Consider the following 9,125-nt stretch of genomic DNA (forward strand, 5'->3'; position numbering starts at 1 on the left):
GGCAAAAGTCATGCTCAGCTGGCTCAAGCAGACCAAGCTAACTGGTACTGACAAGTTTTTTTTCAACCTGAGCACCCTCAAGGTCCTGCAAAATGCATCCATATCAATATGTTCCTGGAGGCAGCACAGCCAAGCTGAAGGGATCTGAGGTAGGTGAGATCACAGACTCAAAGGCTCACGGGATGGTAGGGGCTGGAAGGGACCTCCAGAGATCATTGAGTCCAACCCCCTGCCAGAGCAGGAGCATAGGATCCAGCACAGGTCACACAGGAATGCATCCAGACAGGGATGGAAAGTCACACACACACACAGTATCACCAAGGTTGGAAGAGACCTCAAAGATCATCAAGTCCAACCTATCACCCAAGACCTCATGACTAGACCAGAACACATCCAGACAGGGCTGGAAAGTCTCCAGAGAAGGAGACTCCACAACCTCTCTGGGCAGCCTGCTCCAGTGCTCTGTGACCCTGCCAGTGAAGAAGTTCCTCCTCCTGTTGAGGTGGAACCTCCTGTGGAACTCCTGGAGTTTCTATCCATTGCCCCTTGTCCTATCCCAGGGTGCAAGTGAGCAGAGCCTGTCCCTTCCCTCCTGACTCCCAGCCCTCAGCTATTTATAAGCATTTATTAAATCCCCTCTCAGTCTTCTCCTCTCCAGACTAATCAGCCTCAGGGCTCTCAGCCTCTCCTCACCAGGCTGTGCTCCAGTCCCTTCAGCATCCTGGTAGCTCTCAGTTGGATTCCCTCGAGCAGATCTCTGTCCCAGATCTCAGCTTTGCTTGGGAACTGGACACCCCTTAAGGTCAGCTTACCTTGTTAAAGGCTAGTGGGTGCCTGTGGGAGGGAATGGACCCTGCCAGACCAATGCAAACTCCAGGGAGGAGGTTCAACTTTTAAGAGCCTCATGGAAAATAAACATCCTGGTTAGGGAGAGAGGCTGGGGAGCCAGGGCTAAGCATAACCATTGGGTAACTTGATACCCAAAGTGCTGAAGAAAACCTCAGAAGTCCATTTGAAAGGAGTTATAGAAACTCTGTGTGTGTGCAAGATAAGGAAGGAGGCCAACAAACACAGCTCTAGTTGAAGGTGCTGGGAGTGATTTGAAGAGACGATCTGCGAGGCTGTAAAGGCTGTGGGTGACTCTGTTTCTAAGGTTCTGTTGCTCCCAACCTGAGGTGCAGAATACAGATAGATTTGAGTAGAAAGAAGCCAAGACAGAGCCCTCAGTTCTACTAAACTCAGTCATTTTTGCTGGCTAAAGCACATGCCTTTGGAGAGGAGGAGGGTGATCACAGAGTTACAACATGGAAGGGGTTGGAAGGGACCTCCAGAGATCATCCAATCCAACCCCCCTGCCAGAGCAGGATCAGCCAGGGCAGGCTGCACAGGAATGCATCCAGGTGGGTTTGGAAAGTCTCCAAAGCAGGAGGCTCCACAACCTCTCTGGACAGCCTGCTCCAGGGCTCTGTCACCCTCACTGTACAGAAGTGTCTCCTTGTGTTGAGGTGAAACCTCCTGGGTTCTACCTTGTACCTGTTGTGGCCTGTCCTATCACTTGGCACCACCAAAAAGAGACCTTCATCATGGCACCCACCACAGATGGTGATCAAATTCCCTCTCAGCCTTCTCCTCTCCAGACTAAGCAGCCCCAGGGCTCTCAGTCTCTCTTCACAGGGAAGATGCTCAAGTCCTGCAATCATCCTCATAGCTATCCATGGGACTCTCTCCAGCAAGTCCCTGTCTCTCTGGAATTGGGGAGACCAAAACTGGGCACAGTATTCTAGGGCTGGTCTCACCAGGGCAGAGTAGAGAAGGAGGAAAAGGTAAGTTCTGCCAGATCCTTCTTTGAGAAGGTCACAAAAACAGGCACACAAAAAAGAATTTTGCATCTTTACACACTCTGGGGAAATGAAAGAGTGAAGTACCAAGGCAGGAGGACACGGATGCTGCCAGGACATCGATACTTTCACATGCTGGCAAAACGCAGTCCCATGCCATGGCTCAGTTCCAAGTATCTGGTCTCTGGTCACAGTTCCATGCATCTGGTCCCTAGATAGTACTGGGGGGAATAGAAACAAATCTAGGAGTGGGTAGATCCAGATTGGATGTGAGGAAGAAGTTGTTCCCCATGAGGGTGGTGAGAGACTGGCACAGGTTGCCCAGGGAGGTGGTGGAAGCCTCATGCCTGGAGGTTTCTAAGGCCAGGCTGGATGTGGCTGTGAGCAACCTGCTGTAGTGTGAGGTGTCCCTGGCCATGGCAGGGGGTTGGAACTGGCTGATCCTTGAGGTCCCTTCCAACTCTAACAATTCTATGATTCTATGTCATCCAGAGGGACCTGGACAAGCTGGAGAAGTGGGGTTAGGTGAACCTCATGAGGTTCAACAAGGTGAAGTGCAAGATCCTGCCCCTAGGTCTGAACAATTCTCATTATTAATACAGTCTGGGAGTTGATGTTATAGAATAGAATAGAATAGAATAGAATAGAATAGAATAGAATAGAATAGAATAGAATAGAATAGAATAGAATAGAATGGAATAGAATGGAATAGAATGGAATAGAATAGACCAGGTTGGAAGAGACCTTCAAGATCATCGTGTCCAACCTATCATCCAACACCACCTAATCAACTAAACCATGCAACCAAGCACCCTATCAAGCCTCCTCCTGAGCACCTCCAGGGATGGTGACTCCACCACCTCCCTGGGCAGCCCATTCCAATGGGCAATCACTCTCTCTGTGTAAAACTTCCTCCTAACCTCCAGCCTAAACCTCCCCTGGTGCAGCTTGAGACTGTGTCCGCTTGTTCTGGTGCTGGCTGCCTGGGAGAAGAGACCAGCTCCCACCTGGCTACAACCATCATAGCTTTCATCTCAACAGCAGCTAAGCCTCTGAATAACTTAATGCTTTTTTCCCCCTGGAAAATGTGTCTGAAAGGCTGCACTGAGCTGTGTGTATAACTGTGTGTAACCTGAGACAGTGATTTTTCCACACAGAGTCATCTCCCTCCTCAGGCAAGAACACTTACTGTGAAACCATGAGGTGGGCAGAAGGTTATGAATGTGGTGTGTGATAGCTGGGAGCTTGGTCAGTTAGATTCCTACCCTGGCTGTTTCTGACTGGCTTGAAACCTTTTGCTTTATAGCTTGGCAAAGTGGGGCAGGCTATTGTGAATCTTGAGAGCTGGGAGGGACTGAGTAACAGCCCTTTCTTGTTTTCTTTCCTGACATCTATAATTGCACTTAATAAAAGCACTGGGTTCTTAAAATACTCTCTGCCTGTTGCAGCTGTCCTCAGGCAAGAGGGCAGCACGTCTGGTTAAACACTCAGCCTTTGGAGGAGCAGCAGAAAGCCTGATACTCTTTTTCTGAACCATTGCAGGGAGGAGAGAAGCACATTTCCTGCTGAAATCCTATTCTCCCCTCAGTTTAAGAAGGACACTGAGACTCTTGAAGGTGTCCAGAGAAGGGCAGGGGTCTGGAGCAGAGCCCTGTGAGGAGAGGCTGAGGGAGCTGGGGTTGCTTAGCCTGGAGAAGAGGAGGCTCAGGGGAGACCTCATTGCCCTCTACAACTACCTGAAGGGAGGTTGTAGCCAGGAAGGGGTTGGTCTCTTCTCCCAGGCAACCAGCACCAGAACAAGAGGACACAGTCTCAAGCTGTGCCAGGGGAGGTTTAGGCTGGAGGTGAGGAGAAAGTTCTTCCCAGACAGAGAGATTGGCCATTGGAATGTGCTGCTCAGGGAGGTGGTGGAGTCCCCATCCCTGGAGGTGTTAAAAAAAGATTGGATATAGCACTTGGAGCCATGGTTTAGCTGTCAGGAGGTGTTGGGTGACAGGTTGATGATCTCTGAGGTCTTTTCCAACCTTATTGATTCTATGATTCTATGACCTTGCCCTGCTTTCCCCAACCCTTTGGCTGCAATTGTCTCTACACTCACCCTCTCTCTAAAGGGGATGTTTTATTCTTTTAAGGGTTAGCAACCTGAGAAAAGCCACTGGGGTGAGATCAAAGGCTCCTGGGAAAGTGATGAGGTAGCCTTTCTCCAAGTGAAAATAAAGCAGCAACCCCCCCAGGGTTCTGTTGTTGCAGTGACGTGAACAAATTAATCCCATTGCATTGCAGGCTCTTAATGAGGCACCTAAATTAAGAGCCTCATTGTCTCAAGCTCTCTGATTTCCACAGACAAGAAACTCTGGAATGCTTTTTAGTCCTCCTGCAACTTGATTTATTCTTTCTCTCTCTCTCTCTCTGGATGCTAAGGCAGCCTTAGGTGACTAATGTGGGTGATCCAAAACTTGCTTTCTATCATCTTGAAAGTCAGGCTCAAGATATTTTGTTGTGTAAAGCTTGCAAACTGTGGTTAATCCTGCTGGCTGAATGATTTGATTTGCCATGATGAGTCAGCCCAAGGCTGACACATTGCTGATAGACACTACCCAGACTGTCTAGAGGATACTACAGGGGGAAACTAAGCAGCCATTAACCTCAGTGACCCTCCTGTGGACAGACGGACAGGAGATAAGCAAAGAATAAAGTCTGAACATGAAAAATAGCTCCACAATGAGCCAGCACAACAAGTAAACACTGTCAGCATACTGCAGCTGTCCTCCAGCCCTCTTCTTCCTTCTTGGAAGTACCAGAACTGCTGTGAGAGAAGCATGGTTTGTTCTGTTGGCCTGCACATCCTCAAGGAAGAGACTTCTCCTATGGAGACAGACTGAGGGAGTTGGGGCTGTGCAGTCTGGAGAAGAGAAGGCTCCCAGGAGACCTTGTTCACAGTATCACCAAGGTTGGAAGAGACCTCAAAGATCATCAAGTCCAACCTGTCACCACAGACCTCATGACTAGACCATGGCACCAAGTGCCACATCCAATCCCTTCTTGAACACCTCCAGGGATGGGGACTCCACCACCTCCCTGGGCAGCTTGTGGCCTTCCAGTATCTGAAGGGGACTCCAAGAAAGCTGGGGAGGGACTTTTGAGGGTGTCAGGGAGTGATAGGACTGGGAGGGATGGAGCAAAACTAGAAATGGGGAGATTGAGATTGGATGTGAGGAAGAAGTTGTTCTCCATGAGGGTGGTGAGAGACTGGCACAGGTTGCCCAGGGAGGTGGTAGAAGCCTCTTCCGTGGAGGTTTTTGCAGCCAGGCTGGATGTGGCTGTGAGCAACCTGCTGTAGTGTGAGGTGTCCCTGCCCATGGCAGGGGGGTTGGAACTGGCTGATCCTTGAGGTCCCTTCCAACCCTGACAACTCTGTGATTCTGTGCTTTCTGTGAGCTTCTTTGTGCAGCCATCTACTCTGAACCCATTGCTGGGTGTTTGAAACTCTGGAACAGAGACCAAGGTGAAAGAAGACCTGCTACAGACATCCAAAACCAATTAATTTGTCTTCTTGTCACCTCACCTGTCTCTTTTTCTTATGACTTCCCCCAGTCCTCCTGGCCAATCCAAGCCCACTGGAGTGATGGTCTGATTGGACCCCCAGGTCCCTCTCTGCCTGGCTGCTCTCCAGCCACTCTGACCCCAGCCTGTAGCACTGCATGGGGTTGTTGTGGCCAATGTGTAGAACCTGGCACCTGGATGTGTTCAATCTCAAGCCCTTGGACTCTGCCCATCCGTCCAGCCTGGCAAGGTCACTCTTGGTCAAGGTTGCTGCATCCTGGAAATCCTCTTTCCTGCTGTGAGCCTGGAAAAATCCACCCCAAGCCTCAAGAGTTGTTGCTATGAACTAAAGACATGGGGGCCCATTAAAGATGCTGGCTTTCCTGTTCAGATGTCAAAACACACCCTCAGCTTTTGTTTCACATGGCTACCCTCTTGTTTGGAGCTGCCAGCACATGCTGAGTGTTAGTTTCCTTCTTGCCTTGTTTCAAAGGGTGCGCTGCAAGCCTGTGTAAAAGTTTCTCTGAGTGCTGGAAATCCTTCTTCCTCTCATTGTGCATCTCTTGGACACACCACCCACTCATGTAAACAGAAAGGTGACCTTTGAAAACATGGAAAATCCCAAGTGCTTCACTGAAGGAGAGTCACTGGAGAAGAGAAGGCTGAGAGGGGATTTAATCAATGTTTATCAATATCTGAGGGCTAGGGGTCAGGAGGGAGGGCACAGGCTCTGCTCACTTGCACCCTGAGATAGGACAAGGGGCAATGGATAGAAGGAACTCCAGCACAGGAGGTTCCACCTCAACACGAGGAGGAACTTCTTCACTGGGTGGCTCACAGAGCACTGGAGCAGGCTGCCCAGAGAGGTTGTGGAGTATCCTTCTCTGGAGCCTTTCCAGCCCTGTCTGGATGTGTTCCTGTGTGCCCTGTGCTGGATTCCATGGTCCTGCTCCGGCAGGGGGCTTGGACTCGGCGATCTCCAATGGTCCCTTCCAACCCCTAACACTCTGTGATCCTGTGTGATCCTGCGAATTAAGTCACTTTTTGCCCTTGGGTAGATTGTGTTTGCCTCATTTTTCAGTGTCACACTCATGAAACTTTCCATATGCTCCTGAGGCACCAAACACCCCAGGGGCTCAAGGCATCCAATTAAGCAGGGATGACTGAGAGGGCTCAGTAAGCCTGGCCAGAGACAGAGTGGGCTTCATCTCTCTGGAAATCATCTGGAGGATGTAAATGGCGTTTAAGAAAGAAAAATTCTTAGTTCATCTGGGCAGGAGGAAGTTGTGCAGCAGTCAGAAGAGCTCTTCTGCAGGGCAGATAATCTCAAGGTATGTGGATAGCCAGCCTGTAACTGCTGCCTCCTGCGAGTGTCTGACCATTCAGCCTCACAGCATGAGGAACCTGGAGCAGCTGTACAGCCTCCAGCAGCCTGAGAGGGGCTGATCCAGCCCAGGCTATTGTAGGAGACCTTGCTTGGCAGCAAGAACATGGAGGCTATGGCCAAGGGTTTCTCTATGACTTTGAAGTACTTTTTTTTTGGTTCTTTTTCATCAAGAGATAGCTATCTTGTGTTATGGAGTCATGGAAGTGTCAGGGTTGGAAGGGACCTCAAGGATCAGCCAGTCCCAACCCCTCTGCCATGGGCAGGGACACCTCACACTACAGCAGGTTGCTCACAGCCACAGCCAGCCTGGCCTGAAAAACCTCCAGAGATCAGAGTTTCAACAAAGAAGAACAGAGCATGGTTGATTTCCCAAAGCATCCCTGTGCCTGTGTGCAGGAAGGAAATGTCTGTGGAAGTGAGCAGGGGTGGTGAGGCAACCAGCACCAGAACAAGAGGACACAGTCTCAAGCTGCACCAGGGGAAGTTTAGGCTGGAGGTGAGGAGAAAGTTCTTCCCAGGAAGAGTAATTGGCCATTGGGATGTGCTGCCCAGGGAGGTGGTGGAGTCACCATCCCTGGAGGTGTTCAAAAAGGGCTTGGATGTGGCACTTGGAGCCATGGTTTAGTTGTCAGGAGGTATTGGGTGATAGGTTGAACTTGGTCTCTGAGGTCTTTTCCAACCTTACTGATTCTATGATTCCATGATGTTGACCTGCAGTGGTTGCAGTGCTGAAGCCATATTCAAGGGCTCTAAATCCCATCCCAGTCAAGACAAAGCCTTATCAGATATCTCCTGGGCAATCAGTGCTGTAGGCCTGCTCTGGCAGTCCCTGCTTTTGGAAGAGCCCAGAAGGTTTGTCTGTAAAATGATGGCAGGAGAGCATTCTGTGGCGTTTCTGATCCCAGCTGCTGTGAAGTGCAATAGGATGTGCAGTGCTTCAGTTGTTTGGGTGGGTGGCTTGGCAATTGCTTTCCTCTTCTGGCATTCCTCCAGGGTTCTGTTTGCTTTGGTTTTGGTTTTGTTTTCTCAGTAGAAATGGATATACAGGAAAGAGTATTCTGGTTTATGGTATTTGGCAGAAACTGGACACAAATTAAACACAACAATGAGCCCAGGCAGTGACTGATCCTGTTCTGAAGGAATGCCTGGATTACAAATATTCCTTGGCTCCCCATCACTGTGTCTTAGAAGCACAGAATCATTTCAGCTGGAAGAGCCCTGTAAGATAGACTAGACTAGACTAGACTAGACTACAATAGACTAAGCCAAGTTAGAAGAGACCTTCAAGATCATCTCATCCAGCCTATCATCCAACCCATCATCCAGGCCAACCATTAGCTAGCTCTGCCAAGTCTGGTCCTAAACCATGTCCATTAGCACTATCCCTATGCTCCTTTTAAACACCTCTAGGCATGGGGATTCAGCCATCTGCCTGAGGACTGCATTTGATAATCCTTTCATTGCAAAGGTTTCTTCTAATATCCAATATAAACCTGATCACCTGGTTGCCCTTTGCATGCTGCATAATGGGACTCAAGATGGTCTGCTCCATGAGTAGAGCAGGGTCATGAGAATGAGCAGGGGGTGGGAGCAGCTCTGCTGCAAGGACAGGTTGAGGGAGCTGGGGGTGTTCAGCCTGGAGAAGAGAAGGCTCCAGGCTCCTAATAGCAGCCTGCCAGTACCTGAAGGGGGCTACAAGAAGGATGGAGAGAGACTGTTTGCAAAGGCCTGCAGGGACAGGAGAAGGAGCAATGGCTTCAAACTAGAGCAGAGCAGATTTAGATAGGATGTGAGGAGCAAGTTCTTTCCTATGGGGGTGGTGGAAGACTGGCACAGGTTGCCAGGTGGTTGAGGCTCCTTCCCTGGAGATGTTCCAAGGGAGGCTGGAGGAGGCCCTGGGCAGCCTGATCCAGTTGGGGATCTAGTCCCTGCTGACTGCAGGGGGTTGGACTGGATGAGCTTTGGAGATCCCTTCCAACCCAAAGCATTCTATGATTCTATGACCTTCCCAGGCATCAAGGTGAGACTGACAGGTCTGTAGCTCCCTGACAGGTCTGTAGCTCTCCAAGCTTGGCAACTCTCTTCATTCCCAGGCATTCCCTTCATTCCCAGGCATTCCCTTCATTCCCAACTAGCAATGCCTGAGACAAAACACTATTAACTATAATTAAGCACATTTAGGAGATACAATCTGCCACCATGCCAGTATCTGTAATAACAGAGGCCCAGGAGAAAACTCCATGGTTTTTTTTCAAGTGTAGCACAGTTACCACTCCATGTTCAAAACTAGGCATCTGGTAATTTGCTGTTGCATTAAGTTCTCTTGAGCATGACATCTCTGCTACTGCACAGTGCTT

Source organism: Dryobates pubescens, chromosome 27 (genome assembly GCF_014839835.1).
Source record: "Dryobates pubescens isolate bDryPub1 chromosome 27, bDryPub1.pri, whole genome shotgun sequence".
In the NCBI taxonomy this organism is placed as follows: domain Eukaryota; kingdom Metazoa; phylum Chordata; class Aves; order Piciformes; family Picidae; genus Dryobates; species Dryobates pubescens.